At 34.4% G+C, this 18,282-nt stretch overlaps 1 non-coding gene across 1 annotated transcript; it reads right to left on the reverse strand.

Moving 5' to 3' along the window:
- Nucleotides 1-8,070: 8,070 nt before the first annotated feature.
- On the reverse strand, nucleotides 8,071-8,144 carry TRNAN-GUU. The gene has a single exon. It is a non-coding gene; the product is annotated as a tRNA-Asn (tRNA).
- Nucleotides 8,145-18,282: the final 10,138 nt, after the last annotated feature.

The following is an 18,282-nucleotide window of genomic DNA, read 5'->3' on the forward strand; positions in this document are numbered from 1 at the left end:
CTGGCAGTTCCTTAAAGTGTTCAACATGGAGTTACCGTAAGACCCAGAAATCGCACTCCTAGTTATATACTCAAAACAAATGAAAATATATGTCCACCCAAACACTTGTACATAAATGTTCATAGAAGCATTATTCATAACAGTCAAAAAGTGGAAACAGTCCCAATATCCATCAACTGATAAGTGGATAAATGAAATGGAGTAGATCTGTACAATGGAATAGTATTAGGCAATAAAGAGGAAGAAAGTACAGATTCATGCTACAATATAGTTGACTCTTGAAAAGGAGACGGTCACAAAATAACATGTATTGTGAAATTCTATTTATATAGAATATCCAGAACAAGTAGACACATAGAGACAGAAAGTAGAAATTAGTGGCTGCCTAGGTCTGGGGGAAAATAAAGGCTTCTTGTTGGGGTGATGAAAATGTTCTAAAATTAATCATGGTGATAGTTTTACAACTCTATGATTATACTAAAAATCATTTAACTGTTCACTTTAAATGGGCGAATAGTATGGTATACTAATTTTATCAATATATAATATATAGTATATTATATCACTATATTGTCTATATTGTATCACTGTACAATATTATAAATAACTTTATTATAACAATGATTCTTTTTAGAACGTACCCAGTCAAATCACGGAAGAAAGCCAATTAATAAACATACGGAAATTACCAAAATTTCTCATAATCTAACAAATGCAAATTAAAACAATAAAAAGATAGCATATTTACTAATCAAAATAATGGGGAAATAGCTTTTAAATGGCAGTTCTCATTGCTGTTAAAAGTATGAAAAATAGACATTTTCATATATTGTCACTGAGATACAAATTGACATGGCTTTTTAGAAGGCGGTTTAAACATCTAAATATAATGATACTTTGCCTTAGAGGTGTTGATTATTAAAAAAAACCTAAGCAATTCATCCTAAATATAAGAGGGAAAGTTTTAATATAAAAAGACCCTCATTTTAATATTATATATGTCTATGAATGAATGGAGCATCTTAAATGTTTAGTGACAGTGGAATATTTAGGTGTGCTGTGGTATACATACTAGATTAAATATTATGTAATAACTAAAAACATATTACAGATTACATATTCATATGGGAAAATTATTCCATATATTAAAAGAAAGTGACTACAAAATTGTGTACACAATATTATTAGAACATTTATTTTTTTCTTCTTTTTTGTATTTTCAAGTTCTCTTTAATAAATTACACAACATGTTTTTAAATATCTAAGAGGAAAAAAATAAAACAATAACTATAAGCACTATATGATGTGTGGCTTACAAATGCCATAATTCACACCAGATATTCAGTGAAGAGTTTCAAAATTCAGCATGTCAGTGTTTCTTCTGAAGGTGACTTTGTGCTTCAGGATTTTGTTTTGTCCCAATAAAAATTATTCAGTAAACTACTTATTGACACCTCAACTTTAGAATATACAAATAAGCCCCAAAAAAGTGATAACGTATACCTTAATCCATGTATAAGATATGATGTATTTTTTTCTTTACTCTTCATTCTACAACAATATTTACAGGAAACATTTAGTTCTCAAACTGTTTCCAATCTAGATTTGCTAAATATTTTTAAAATAAAAATTGTATAGAACCTACTTTACCACCAATAGAATCAAATAAGACAACCTCCTTAAGGCAAGCTTCTTGCAATCAGAATGAAATATTTATTATTCTTTTGAAAAACACCTAGGCAGCCACATTCTGTATATAATAGATAATGTGCTTGTAGTTTTATTTCAAAAACTTAGAATATTTCTTTGAAATATATAATCTTCATCATTGGTAATTCAGCACACAAAACCTCAAACAAAGATAGATTAGAAATAATAAAATGAAAGCTGAAGAAGGACAGGATTTTAATGAAAAGTTGCAATTTATAAATTGAGATGATATAATTAAGCAGAGTATAAACTTTCAGAAATTTAACTTGATTTTTAAAATACAAAGTTTAATCAGGAATCATTATTGTCTGTGAAGTACTGCTTGTCCTTCATTCACTTCAACTCCTCTTTTTTTTTTTTTTGTTAAAAATCAACATAATAAAAATTCTTTATTATTTTTCTCAAGACTATTTTGTTGGGACCCAAAACTCAGTACACTTGAGCCTCAAGTATAAAAAGTGAAACTTGTGTGCTGCTTCATTTTACCTTGACTTGGCCAATCAGAATCCAATTTTGCCTTGGAAACCTTCATGCTTATTACAAAAATAACTCTATTGCTTGATTTTTTAAAGCAATAAATACATACTCAAAAATTATTATTAAATCTGTTGGCATACATCAATATTTCAGGGGAAAAAAGTAGAAATATTTTCTGGTTGCTTTTCCCCAATCATTATGTGAGGGTTCTGAGAGAATAAGGAGAACAATTTCACCTCATACGGTTCTCATACTCATTTCTTGGGTGCCAAAAACTTTGATAATATAAAAAGAAACAAAGAAAGAGAAAAAAATACATGCTCTTTCTTTTTCTGTATCTACTACACGTTATTATCTCATTATACACAAATGTATTTGTCAGATTCAATTTCATTCAGTTTTTTTAATATCTTCCTCGGTATATGCAAGAAAAATAGAAGCAACACCTTTAATGGAAAATAAAGAAAACCTTAATAAATTACAAAAATAGACACTATACTGGCCATATTATCTGACTATCCAAGATATAATCATACATTAATAAAATTAATTTAGAAAAAACTAACCACTTAAAAAAAAAAGTAAGCCTCACCTAAATAACTAAGTCAAAAAGCAAGCAACAAATATAGACTATTTAGAAAATAATGAAAAGAAGAACACTTCATATCAAAATTTCTGCTATTTAAGTAGAGATCTCAATGATTGCACTGTTTTTTTAAAATTAGAAATACAAGCCAAACATGTAACAACAACAAAAAAGTAGCAATGGCTTAAGAAAGACAGGAAAATATGAAAGGAAAAATAATGAAAATAAAACTCCTAGAAGACTTGAGCAATGGATACTATATAGCCTGTCACCCAGGTCCCCTTTAGGTCCAAGGCAGTTGCTGGGAGTATTATTGGCTACTGATGGCTCACATGAGTCTATCCTCTGGAATTTTACTTGGCCAAAGGAAGTTGTCTCACATAAGTTTATGCCCCTTCTTCAAGGACAGCTCACATCCAATGACTAGTCGAGGCAGGGATTCAAAGCCTCAGCCTTTGTGACTTGTCTTGGTACATTTCTGAAGAGCTATTTCAGTCTCAATGCTCCTTAGCTGGTGCCTGGAATTAGTTGCACCACAGTTCAGCTTGTCCCTCTGCTCAGTATTATTGTTTCCCTTGCTTCCTCGAAGGGGTTGTTTCTGAAAGCACTCCTCAATAAACTCCTACATGCAAATCTCAGAGTCCCAGTTCCTAAGGGCATCTGACTTGCAGCAGCTAATGCTGGAAGTGGTCCTGGAAAGAGGGATTCAAGGATCATCCACTGATCAGCAGGCATTGAAGACCCATCACTGGCAGTAGATGAAACATGAATAGCCTCTGGCATGAGGCAGTGGTGCAAGAAATAAAACTTTTATGATGTGAATAAAGGTGGGATACTAAAGAAAGAGAATGTACTGGCAGGTGCAGTATCTCAGGAGTTTGAAAGATAGAGAAAGTGGTAATTACAAGGATTATAGAATTAACTGTTGCTGAGGGTAATGGATGTCCTAGAGAAAGATAGTGAAAAGCTAGGGTTAACTAATCTCCAATTAAAGGTAAGCTTGACAGTCAGACAGTCTCTTTGGCACCATATAAAGAGATTATCATTTCCTGTGAGTGGACACCAGAAAGGGCTGAGGGTCAAGTTCAGACTTCACTGATAAAAGTAACAGAGTTTCAGAAGAGGTTGAATGCTTTAAGCTAGGCCAATTTACTACCCAAGGAGAGGGCCTGTTGGGAAGAAACTGACCTTAAGATATGGGATGGGGACATCTTGAAGTCCTACATTCTCCCCAGACTCTGGGTCTACAGAAGTGGCTCACTTCATCCTGTCAAAGGCCAGCACTCCCTCCTTGCCTGAAGATGATGCAGAGTTCTCCTCCTTGCAAGGTCATAGGCATTCCCCTCAGATCCACTCCACCTCCTCCTCTGACCATCAGACAGATAAATACAATTAAGTCATAATATGAACCAGCCTGCTGAGGGACAGAAGAGATTATGTCCCCAAAAGGAGCCGGGAGACAAAACTAACAAAGTACTAGCAGAAGCCAAGAGAGGATATTTGATGTTGGATCAAGGTGAGTAGAAGATAAAGCTGGATAAAAAAGAGTTGATCAATATGGAGTACTATTCTGTGAAACAGGATTTAACCCTGAAAGCACCCTGGGAAATGGTGCTAACACACTACAAGCTCTTAAAAGCTGGTGGAAAACGTGACCACATTAGGTGAGAGGAAGTGCCAGAACCTCCATAGAGGACACAAAAATAAAGGATAAAAATACCCAGGAAAATGATCTAGAGTGGATATACTGAAAACCCACCTGCCAGTGATGTTCTGTTTAATAGAGTTCTATGAATTACCTTCTCACTCTATTGATAGTATCCTTTGATATTTTTTATATACTCCGATTTCTATTTTTTCTTTTGTTGCTTGTGCTTTGATGTCATATCCAAGAAAACATTGTCAAATTCAATGCCATGAAGTTTTCCACTATGTTTTCTTCTGAGTTTATCCTTTTTTTCTTACTCTGAGATCTTTACTCCATTTTGAGTTAATATTTGTACATAGTATAAAATAATGGCCCAACTTTATTTTGCATGAAGTTTTCCCACATTGTTGAAAAGAATGCCCTTTCCCTTTTGAATGTTCTTAGCACCCTTGTTGAAAGTAACTTTATTTTGTATTTGAAGGCTTGTTTCCAGGGTCTCTAATTCTCACTCCATATAATTTATTATTAATTTTATGTATTAACTTGATGGAACCACAGAGTACCCAGACATTTGGTTAAACACTATTTCTGAGTGTGTCTATGAGGGTGTTTCTGGATGAGATTAATATTTAAATTAGTAGACCAAGTAAAACAGATGCCCCTCCCCAGTGTGGGCAAGGCTCATCCAATTTGTTCAGATTCGGACTGGAACTAAATAATTGACTTCAGTTGCCAACTGCAGATCTTGGACTTCTCAGCTCTCCTAATCACATGAGCCAATTCCTTACAGTAAATATATATTTTTCCTGTTCCTCTGGAGAACCCAGACTAATATACAATTATAAGAGAGAAAAACAGAATTCAGAATTATATAGACAGTATGAGTTCAGGTATTATTCTGATATTAGAAAAAAGTTAACAAATACAAATTATACGCATTTATTGTAGTTGATTAGGAAAGTAAAGTATAAAAATGAAAAAATCAGATAATCTCATTTTGATACATTTCATGCACCATCAAGAAATAGTTATAGATCACCTATGTAAGTAATTCAGTCTGATTACAAAATTGGAACGGTACTTTTTGGACAGTTTTTTATCCAGCTTTTTGTACCCAATGCTACATTTTTAACATTTTTTAAAGGTATTATTCCTGGAAAACATATATGAATGCATAATGTTTTTTAGATATTATCACAATGTCTAAAGAATATACCATAGTTTATTTCACTATTTCATTAGTGCTTAATATTTATCTTGTTTACACTTTCTCACCATTATAAATAATGTTACAATAAACATCATTGTACTCAAACTTTTGTAGATATTTATTACTGTAACCTTAGGCATATACTACTTTAATAATAACAATGAAGGATTTTGTTTAAAAAAAAGAAAGTAAAACTTTGCTTTAAATTCTTATACACTGGTACTTTCTCTAATGCCTTTTCTCACTGATATTTTTGGACTTTCCACAGCTTTAAACATAGCTTTTTCCATACGGCTGTAGATTTTTTATATGTATTTATAGATTCAAAATGATAGGACAACTATTTATTTTCTTCCAACAAAGAACTATAGATTCAAAATTTTTAAGATTTTTGGATATTTTATTTGGGAAACGATTGAGATCTATTCTTCTACAGCACCTTTTAATATCAAATCTCATCTTGGTTTTAAAATTTAAACTTTATTTTAAAAAATAAAAGTTGAATTAATGTAAATGTCATACTCCTTTCTAAAAGGTTGTTTTTTGTTTTTGGTGGGTGCATTTTTAATAGCACTTTTTATTTGCTTACAGACAAAATTAAACACTTAAATAGTGAAGTTCTCATATTTTCTGCCTTAATAGCATAAATTTATTCTCATCTAATCTATCATAGATGGCTAGATCATAAGCGAGTAGGCATGGAAAACTGATTTCTAAATTATATTCTTTCTCCTAATCTCCTCATCTCCTAACATCCTCAGATAGAGTGTTATGGACCGAATTTTGTCCTTCCAAAATGGATATGTTGAATCTCCATCCCCAGTGGGATGGAATTTGGAGATGGGGCTTTGGAAAGTAACTAGGGTTACATGAAGTCACGAGGGGGCTATGAAATGTTTTCCAAAGACACATTCGCAGGAAGATTTCATGTTCACACCCAGTTTTCGTTTGAATAAAATTGAACAGCACAATGAAAGCATAATTTAGCAATGCCCTTTAGCATGTCATGTACAGTGTGCTGGGCTATTTTATTTTATTTACCCCCTTTACAAGTTTTGGGGCACACTATTAATGAAATTTCATAAAACCCAATTCAAATATCACTTTTGGTTTTAAATTAATCAAGTAGCTGCATTTTAGAGGAGAGAACTTCCAGGTAGGCAGTACAGCAGTGAGGAGCTCAGGATTTGGGCCTGACAACCAAGATTACAAACTTTGGCTTTGGGCAAACTGTTCAGCCAATTGTGCAGCTGCAGTGTGCCTCAGTAGTCTCTTCTGTGCAAAGGCAATAATAGGACCTAGAGGGGTTATGAGGATTACATGTATTAATGCACGAAAGCACTTAGAGCCTGGTAAGTAGAAAGTGCACATAAATGTTAGCTTTTATTGATCTGTAAACCTGGGAGAAATATAAAGAAAATTATGAAACTGTATATTTGCAGGAATAGGATACATCAATTCTTACACTTCAAATTTGTTTTTCAAAGTTTTGTAATCTCTGCCAAAGACAATAATTATTATGATGGAACAAAGCAGCATATATTTAGAGAATCAAGTACAAGGCAACTTTTTTGAGAGAGTTTTGCATTTTGAGAAATAAAAGGTAAAAGGCTTATGGAATGTTGAAGCAAAAATATGGTAGCAGCTCCATTTTTCAATTCTCATAATTCCTTTTTTTTTTTTTTAAAGTAAGTTTAACAACCCCACCGTTGTAAAATAAATTTTCTCCTTTTCTGCATCGATGGGAATTTTGCAGATTTATTTCACTTCCTATAAAGTCTAATACTTTAGTAGAAAAAGTAAAATATATAAATACTCTTACAAGTGTCCACACAAAGGATTTGCTATGGCAAAAATTATTTCTGAATTGAATAATACCAGGAACAACTAAAGTTGAAGTCGTAGACGGAGTGTGTGTTTACGCTGACGGGGAACAGACAAAAGGGTCACACTTCAACAGAATAAGAGAGTTTTAAATCAGTTTGCAGCTTGAACGCGACGCTCTTGCAATACACGCACTCAGTGGCCCCTGACATCTCACGCGTCCCGAAGCCGAGCAAGACCAGTCCGGGCCGCCCTCCCTGCGCGCACGAGCCTCCCGGGACGCGAGGAGTCAGAGCTGCGGGAGCGCGCGGCGAACGGGCCCGCGCGGCCTCTGCGCGCCCCCAGCGCTCGCCGCCCCAGTGTCCTGGCGAGGCTGAGACCCGCGCGCCGCTCCGGGGGAAGGGCAGGCGGCGTCCACCTGCCAGCAGGAGAGGAAGGCGGTTAGAGGAGGGCCCCCGAGCACGCCCGGAAGCCGAAGAGCCACCCGCCAGTTGGCCGCACGATTGACAGTCTGTGGTTTCTCTGTTCCGGTCCCTAGAGTCCATCAGTTTAGCCTGGAGGCCTGAACTCAGATTTGTGCAAAACTACGGGTGACCTGCTCATAAAACGATCGCGCGTCCCTGGGTGGGCTCGAACCACCAACCTTTCGGTTAACAGCCGAACGCGCTAACCGATTGCGCCACAGAGACTCCGATGCCATTTGGCCCTTTAACCGTAGCTTTTATGAAGAATAATATAGATGTGTGAATGTTGCTTTTTACTTTCTGATTGATGTTAGAAGCAGAATTTTTCATTTAACACTTCCAACTATCTTAATTCCATTTGCCACCTTTTAAGCATGTTGACAATTATACAAGATTGAGCAGAATTACAGATTGCAAAGTGTATTTAAAATACTGTTGCTTTTTTCCCAAATCCCTTTAGGAACGTTCTGTTTCAAGAAAACATCTATTTTTGATTAGTTTCCTTTTATAAGGAAACAAAAAATTTTCATCTCATGAGTTGAGAAACTTGTTTCAAACTATTTGTCCGTTGCTTAGCTCGCTAATCTTCATGATTTACTTATGTGTCATTTCCAAGGTCATCCGAATTGTATGTATTGCCTTCTTGATTTATTATTTCAGGTATTATTAGATGAATATGTTCGATCCCTATGTGTTGTGTACTAATTACAATACAGTGACTTCAAACTACCTTTTTTTAACTGGAAGGAAACGTCAGGAAAAACAGTAATATCCCTTTTTCCCTGTGCATTGTAGCTTACTGTTAAATCTGCCCTTGATTCTCTCTGGAATTAGCCTATACACCCATGTGCCATTTAAAACACACATCTCACAGGATAATTATAACCCAGTTTGAGGAAAGAGAAGTTAAAGAAGGAATAAAAATGATTTATAACTAACTCCTTAAAAATGTTAGCACAGAAACACTGCTGGCAACATATTACATCTTTATAAATATTCTATATGTAAAATCATTCCCTTTGGTGAATGTTTCCTGATCCCTTTTAAGATGCTCTTCAAATCTCCCACTCTTTTGTTTCCCTCTTCACTAAAAGACTTGCTAGTTTCCACTTGAGAAACTGATACTTAAATTTTTAACAGCCACTAAATTGCTCTGGCCAGAATCCCCGGAAAAAGAATCTGTATCATGATTTATAGAAGTTATATGCGACAAGCTTTGGTCCGGTCAACATCTGAGTTCCTGTTGCGTGATAACACAACTTCATTTGGCGTTGGAACCAATTAGCAACCGAATTTCTTGAAAGCCTTGAGATGCTAAACAGCTGTGAATTTACGCCCAGCTGCACAACTCCGCTTTCTACAAACTTTTAGAAGTGCCCTTGAAAACTCTGAAATTGAAAAAACAATGTAGGAAAATGCTTATATAGAGCATAAATGAGTCTAATTTCATTATATTATGCTACCTTCATGCTTTCTATTTTATGAACCTGTTAATGTGAGCTAAAACTCAGGCACTGGCTTTTTTTCCTCCCTCAAAACACCAAAATGAGTGCATTTCCTCTGCTGTTGTTTTTGTGACTACCCAGTTAAAACAGACTGCAACTGGCCTACCTCTCTGCCCCTACAACTGAATATTTGCTCTCCTTAAAATAATACTAGAAAGGGTTCTATTCACGTAAATATCTTTAGCTCCAATATCTTTATGTCACTTCAGTCATCATACTAACATCTTAACTTCTAAAAAAAACAGATGATGAGAAACAGTTGAGAAAAACTAATTCAGAAAGGAATATTAACTCATTGTACATTAAAAATTATGAGTTGATTTTAAAGCTATCTTCAAGCCTAGTTCTGTAGTTTTTAACATTTTAAATAAAATAACTGACTAGTTCCACAGTTAATTCATTTTGCCTTTCTTTCCTCTCCACTTGAAACTACTTCAAAAAGAACATATAACTATAAAAATATTGAATAGAATCTGAGCATTTTACTCCAATGACATATACAAGAAATAGCTTTTATGCAAAATGCCCACAAAAAAATAAGAGAGAGATAGTGTAGTCATCTAAATCTTTGTGATTATCTCATCTTAGGCCTTAATATTTATGCTCAGTTTTTAAAGCCAAGTTAAGCCCACTGCATTAATTTTAGAAACACATTATCTCCCCTTAAATGTTGAGATAACCCAAGACAAATGATTCCGATAGCTTCATTAGTACTTAACTCTTTATCACTGGGAAAAGTGAAGTGGACTGGGCATTTTGCCTCTTTTTTGTATATCATACACAATTGAACAGCTAATGTACTTTTCCCAAGAATATGCCCTATCAATGGGGCTGATCTGAGAAAATTAATGGGCCTATATATTTTGTTTTCTTTTTAGAGAGGAAAAAAAGGGAGAGAGAGAAAAGAAAGAACATCTGTACAAATGGAATCCACCTGTCTTAACAGGCAAAACAAGATGGACAATGATGATTTATAGATCTTCCAGATATCAAGAATTCAACACTTTCAGATAATATGTCTCCAACTTTAACCCCCACAGCATTGGCAACTCACAGGAGTTCCAATTGTACACTACCTTAATTCTTCTCAATTACTCTATTTCAGAAGCATGGTGGCTGAGTTGTTAAAAATAAAAAATCCAATTAGAGTTTTTTTTTAAAAAATCTGGTGATTTACAGAAATCATCCCCATAAATGGAAGATTGTGGCACCAGGAAGTAAGTTCAAAGAGAATGCTAAGCCAGATGTCACTAAGAGCAAGAAAAGAACTATGAAACCAATTCTCAATGTCAGTTTAAGTCATATTTTACAGCTGATTTATAGTAAAGACAAGTTGAACCGTTCCAACCAGTCTCATGCTTCAATTGCATGTTTCCTACTCACAAGAAGTATCCTTTTCAAACAGTTATCAGTTTAACAAGCCAGTGGTAACATGACAGAAGCCAAGAATACTGCTTTTATTTGATCTTTAGATTGGGTCTACTCACAAAATAAACAGGAAAATTGAGAAAGATATAGTAGCATATTTCTTTTTTCATCACTTTAAAAAGTTGTGTCACTTAGTTGGAAAATTTTGTGAAATTGTTCAGATAATTATCTGTTTTATTTTTAATTAAATAGATATAGTTTAAGAGAAAAGGTAAAGGGAGACAAAAATAATATACTAATATTCTGCCTAGTGGGTTCAAATAAAAATTATTTAAAATATAGTTTTTCTTCACAAACCTCTCTTTCATATGTGGAAATACTTTCAAACCATTTTTATGGTTTTACCAAATGATGCAGAGCTAAAATATTAACTATTGCTTGTCTTTTATTAGTAGAAAAGTATTATTTAAATAGTATAAATGATTTCAACCATGTCCAGACCACAGACTCTTGGATCTTGCTAGAAATGGTGTGGGCTGTGGGGTCGGGGGAGTTGGGGATGGACTTTAACCTTCTTCACTACGCAGGAAACTTCTCCTGGAAGACTCTATGGTTATGTCAGTCAATTTGATAAGTTCCATATCATAGTTCATCTCTTGATCATACCACTATTAGCATGGAAGCATTTTATTTTCCATGATGTACTCATAGAAGCAACTTGAGGCAACAGTTCTTTAGTTCTTTGCTATTTCATCTATAAAGTAAAAGTGCTGATAAATTGTCAGTTCTCCCTGTGTTTTGGAACTCACTCATTGAAAATTAACATAAAAAAATCAGAACAGATTTTTTATTTGTTCTAAAAGAATAAAGCAAAGGGATACCAAAGGGAGACTCAGTTCCTCAGCTGTAGACTGCCTGGGGGCTGAGGAACAATCAGTTGAAGAAGAGCCTCAGGGAAAAGGAAATCAGTGTGGCATAAATTGAGCAAGGCAGGCAAATGGAGGCGGAAGAGCACTAAATATTGCCTGATTTGGAGACAGTGCTCCTCCATTTCTTCCTCTATAAAATTAATAATATTTTCTCTACCTAATTCATAGGGCTATTGGAAAATGACACATGAATATATTTTTTTCACTTCTAAAATGTTAAACAAATATGCCGTTTAAAATTTTAAAGATCAATAGTTCTGTTTACAAGAAAAAATAATATCTTAATTCAATCCAGAGGAGATAGTTTCAATTAAATCAGAGAATCTAAGCCTCTGGTCATTAAGGCCAAGATGATTTATTCAGAAAAAGAACAGGCCCTGTCACACACTTCCTAGTGGCCTCCAGGTGTTCCAGTGAGCACACAGAGGGCATACTATGCAGGTAAAACCACTGCATTTCATTTCTACAGTTCTAGTAGAATTTCAGGTATGAGGGGTACAGACTGATAGCCCAGGAATAGCTCCCTTCTGGCGCTATTTTCCACAAAATGGACAGGAAACCTTGAATAAAAGGCAACTAAATCATAAAGTCAATTGTACCTAGTAAAACACTGGTACTCAGTGAAGTGCTTATTCAGTAATTAGTTAGCTGTTACATCATTACAGTTTTGGAGACATATAAACATTATCTTTGGGACTTATAGGTGTTATCTAGATTTTAAGCAAATTTGATATAAAATCCTATATATTTTTTTGAGACAGAGTCTTTCTCTGTTGCCCATGCTGGAGAGCAATGGTACATTCATAACTTACTTGCAGCCTCAAACTCCTGGGCTCTCGCAATCCTCCCACCTCAGTCTCTTGAATAGATGGGGCTGCAAGTGTGAACCATCATGCCTGACTAACTTTTTAGTAGAAATGGGTTCTCACTATGTTGCTCAGGCTGGTCTTGAACTCCTGGCCTCAGTGCTTCTCCTGCCTCCGTCTCCCAAAGCACTAGGATTACAGGCATGAGTCACTGCTCCCGGACTAAAATTAATATTTGAAAAATATAGCCTTTGTAGTATTACAAAATGATTTCTTTTAGAATATTGCAAATGGTAAGTGTTCTTGTATATTTAAAGTATGATCACACCAAAAGGATGATTTTAAAATATGAGATAACAGGAACCAAATACTTGCCTGGTGCCTGGAGTTTACGGAGTACAGTAAAAGTTTCTTTTCCCTGTGGCCCTTTAAGGATGCTACCACTCTTCTAGCAGCCCACATTGAAACCGTGCCATCATCCTCGGCTTCCTCTTCTATTTCTTGCCTGTGTTCAGTCACATGGATTCTACCTTTGCAATGTGTCTCTCAACTTCGCCTTTGTCCCCACCTTTCCACTCCATTCCCACCACTCAACATTCATCCAATAAATTCCAGTACCTATTTCCCTACTGTAACCTAAACTCTGACAAATGTTTACCAAAAATAACACAGCACTATATATAGCATATACACTGTTACTATGTATTGTTGGTCCCTGTGCTAAAAATACTACACACACATCACATTTATCTCTCTACTCTGTAAGTCAGGTACTATTGTTATGCCTGTTTTATGGATAAGAAAATGAAGGCTTACAATCATTTAAAATTTAACTTTAAATCTATTTAAACTTCAAATAACTTGCCCAAGGTACCACCTGCTGTTTCTTGCTCTCTGCCTTGCTTTGTGCTCATTCCTTTACTCAGAAACCCTCCCTTCTCTACTCGCCTACTAAAGCCTTATTCCTCCTTTAGCCTTGATAGTGGATTCATTCTCTGTGAAACCTTTCTTGCTCCCTCCGACTACATCCAGTCTTTCCTTCTTGTAAACCCTCCTGTACTTTTACTTCTCCAAACCTCATTTTATTATATAACCATTTTTGTACTTATTTAATTTCCCCTTCTAGTTTGTATATTCCATGGGGTTAGAAATGTTATCTATCTTTATTCCTCCTGTAGCACTTTACTTTGTCATGCTAAATAAATGTGTTGAATAGTTGAAATTAATAATGAAAATAAAATAACTATTGAATATTTGTTGTAGAAAACTGAAAAACACTGCAGTTTTCAGGTTCCTGATATGAAGCAGACCAAAAAATTAGTGCAAGAGCTTATCAAGGGAAACTTTAGGAATCTTGAGTTGGTCAAAGAAAAGACTAATAAGAATTCAAATCAGTTGTTTCTAGAAAAACCTTTTAAAGTTTTAAAGTTTAAAGTATTGCTTATTTCTGAAGAGGATTTTGACATGGTTAAGACTGAAGTGCTTTCCTAGATTTATTCGTTTAATAAACACTTTATTAATACAACACTTTGTGTTAGGCACTGTTGCAAATTCTTGGCAAATATTTACTCATTTAAATTTTATAACAACCTTGTGAGGTAGGTTTCAGTATGATTCTCTCTCTTTTACAGGTAAGAAAACTTAGAAGTTAAGTAAAACACCCACGATCACATAGCTAGTGACAGAATAAGCAATCAAACCGAGGAATCTTTCTCTAGACTACTCTCTAAAACCATGAACCATGTTGTCTCTCTCTCTCTCTCTCTTAAAAATTATGGAGTAATTTTCATGTACTGTATAATTAAACACTTTTTAAAAACAAATTGGAAACTAAAAAAAAAAACCTTCCATTAGTTTAAAATTTTTTTATGTTGACAATTTCAGACTTATAAGTTGTGAGAATAATACAAAGAATTCAACCAAATTCCCCAAATGTTAACATGTTACTACATTGGCTTTATCCTTTTCTCGTTCTCTCTCATTATGCAGGGTTTATTTTTTTTCTGATCTGTTTTATGAGTGATCTTTTTAATGTGCTGTTGAATTTGGTTTTGCTAATATATTGTTGAAACTTTTTGCAGGTTTGTTCGTCAGGGAGATTGTCCTGTAGTTTTCTTTCTTTCTTTTTTTTCTTTTGTTGTTGTTGTTGTTGTATCCTTTTCTGGTTTTGGTATCAGGATAATGCTGGCCTTATAGAATGAGTTTGGAAGAATTTCCCCCTCTTCAATTTTTGGAAACAATTTGAAGAGAATTGGTATCAGTTCTTTAAATGTTTGGTAGAATTTAGTAGTGAAGCCAGCAGGTCCAAGACTTTTCTTTGATGGGAGACTATTACTGATTCTATCTCATTGCATGGTACTGGTCTGTTCGTGTTTTCTATTTCTTCATGATTCAGTTTTGGTACTTTATATGTGTTCAGGAATGTATCCATTTCTTCTAGGTTTTCCAATTTGTTGGTGTATTGTTGTTTATAATAGTCTCTTATAGCCGGGCTCGGTGGCTCAGCCTGTAATCCCATGCTTTGGAAGGCTGAGGTGAGTGGATTGCCTAAGTCTGCGGGTTCGAGACCCGCCTGCGCAACTTGGCAAGCCCTCATGTCTACAATAAATAAAAAATTAGCCAGGTGTGGTAGCGCGTGCCTGTAGTTCCAGCTACTTGGAAGGCTGAGGTGGAAGGATTGCCGGAGCCCAGCAGGTTGAGGCTGCAGTGACTGGAAGCGGCCACTGCACTCCAGTCTAGGTGACAGAATGAGACTCCAACTCAAATAATAATAATAATAATAGTCTCTTATGATCTTTGTACTTATGTTGTAATGTCTCCTTTTCCATCTCTGATTCTATTTATTTGCCTTTTCTTTTTTTTTCTAGTCTAGCTAAAGGTTTGTCAATTTTGTTTATCTTTTCAAAAAAACCAACTCTTTATTTTATTGCTCTTTTATATTTTTCTTTAGTCTCTATCTCATTTATTTCTGATCTGATCTTTATTATTTATTTCCTTCTAATTTTGGGTTTATTAATAGTTTGTTTTTTCTAATTACTTGAGGGACAATGTTAGATTGTTTGGGATTGTTCTACTTTTTTTATGTAGGTATCTATTGCCATAAACATTCCTCAGAACTGCTTTTGCTATATCCTATAGGTTTTTGGTATGTTGTGTTTCCATTTTCAGTTGTTTCAAGAAATTTTTTAAAAATTTATTCATTTACCCATTATTTATTCAGGAACACGTTGTTGTTGAATGTTCATGTATTTGTAGAGTTTTGAAAGTTTCTTTTGTTATTGATTTCTAGTTTTATTCAAGATGCTTGATATGATTTACTTTTAAAAAATATGTTGAGACTTGCTTTGTGTCCTAACATATGAGCTATTGTGGAAAAAGTTTCTTGTGCTGTTGAGAAGAATGTGTATTCTGCAGCTGTCGGGTGAAATCTTCTATAAATGTCTATTAAGTCCATTTGGTCTTTGGTGCAGTTTAAGTCCTATTTTTTTGCTGTTGTTTTTTTTTTTTTGTCTGAATGGTCTGTCTGTTGCTGAAAGTGGAGTGTTGAAATTCGCTACTATTACTATATTGCGGTCTCTCTCTCTCCCTTTTGGTCTAATAGTATTTGCTTTATATAGTTGGGTGCTTTGTTCCTGATCTGTTTGACAGTAAATTGCAGAGATAATATCCCCTAAATACTCTTATGTGTTTCCTAAATAAATAAATATTTTTACACAACTGCATTATAACTATAAAAGTTAGGATTTTAGCATGGATACAACAATATTAGAATTAGAATTAGATCCTTATCTGTAGATCTTCAGATTTCACCAATTGTTCCCATGAAGTCCTTTAACGCAAAAGAAAATTCAAGACATTAATTTGCATTGAATTGTTATATAGTTTAGTCTTCTTGAACTGTAGCAATTCCTGAGTCTCTTTTACTCTGTGTCTTCCTTGCTGTCATGACTGACATTCTGAAGAGTACAGGCCAGTTACTTTGTAGAATATCCCTCACTGTTGAATGGTCTGGTGTTTCCTCATAATTAGATTCATATTAGACACTTTCACTCCCTCTGTTTAACACATTTAGTTAGCAATATTGCAACATCAACCGGAAACAATGGTAAAATGAAAAATAATGAGGCTAGAACAAACACAAAGAAATGTGTGATGTTGATCATGAGTTTGGTAAATGCAGAACTTCTCAGTATTCCTCAATTTCATAGAATATGCATAGTTCCAACTATTTAAACAAAAATATTCTTGAAATAATAATTTTAAAAGTTAATTTAAAAAGCCCATAACTCTCTCTTTCTCACTCTCTGTATCTCTCATTTTTGTTGTTGTTCCAGTTACATATTTACTAAGTAATTCTGACCTGAAATTTCAACTCCTGAGAACCACTGATCAGAAAGGAGACCAATTATTGCATAAAATTGGTTCTGATTCTTCGGTGAGGTAGAACCCTCAGTGAGTGGTCATTAAGCTTTGTGATTTGAAAACTAAATTCTTTTATACCTAGTTATGAAGAATTAAATCCTCATAACTTTTAACCTCTTGGTGAACCAATAAACTTGAATTTCGAAACCTGCAAAACTAAGACTCATTCATATGAAGCCTCTGGTTACATCAAGGTTTAGCCAAGTATGCCTCCTGACTTCCTGGATTGCCTTCCACACACCAGTTCCTAAGCTAATAAGACATAGGGAGCAGAGAATTTTCAAAGACTCAGCACTGTCCAAATAATTGCAAAGATCAAAAATTCATTCAGAGATGACAGAGGATTCATATGCAATTCAACAAGTGACTGTAACAGAAATATTGTTCCAAGGACTTCCTTTTAGCAAGACCAGAAATGAATTAGTAATTTGTTTACTTAGGGAAAAAATATTTCCCATCAGCTAAACTACCAAAACCAACTGTCTATGGCAGTTCCAAGAGAATCATTTTTCCCCTTCATGAGAGCTTCACCTTGCTACAGTATCTCCTTTATCTAGACAATATTTTTAAAACACTTTTTAAATTAGGAGTGTCAATAATAGAAACACAAAGGCTACAAATTGAATCAAGAGATTCCATGGTCCTAGAGGCAAGAAATGTTTTATTCCTGAGAATACTTAGGTTTGGAGTAGAGGAACTCTAAATCCTTTGTCTAAGTCCACAGGATATACAAATAAATATTTTTCTAAAACTAATAATTTGAAGACTTTTGCATGAAATTGAAGACTAACTTCTAAATTAGATTAACATTAAACATTCTAATAATTGAATGCCTCAATTGACTTTTTGAATGATTTCATAGAATACACAGAGGAAGAGATTTTCAAATCCCACATCATCAACAGAAGAATAGTTATATAAAAGGGACCTGCAGGTGAGCATTTACATTTAGATGTATGCATACAATTTAGTTATTTTAGGTGGGGTTGATACAAATATTTATTTTTCAAAGAGGTACCAAAGAAAATTCAGATTCAGTCTTTTGAGTTATCAAATAATTTCAGAATAAGAGTTTCTTCAATGAAATTCATTTTTTTCATTCTGGAATTATAGTCATGGTACTGGAATAAAGATGGACATAGAGATCAATGGAATAGGACTGTAAGTCTCATCTATGACCAATATGTTTTCAATTCAATTCAAAGGAATTGAATTGAATTTTTTTCCCATAGGAAAAAATTGTCTTTTTAACAAATGGTGCTGGGACAGACATAAGCAAAAGAATGAAGTTAGGTTCTTAATTCACACCATATAAAATTTAGCTCAAAATGAA

This window comes from Carlito syrichta, unplaced genomic scaffold (assembly GCF_000164805.1).
Source record: "Carlito syrichta isolate Samal-C Ts95f unplaced genomic scaffold, Tarsius_syrichta-2.0.1 Scaffold306975, whole genome shotgun sequence".
In the NCBI taxonomy this organism is placed as follows: Eukaryota; Metazoa; Chordata; class Mammalia; order Primates; family Tarsiidae; genus Carlito; species Carlito syrichta.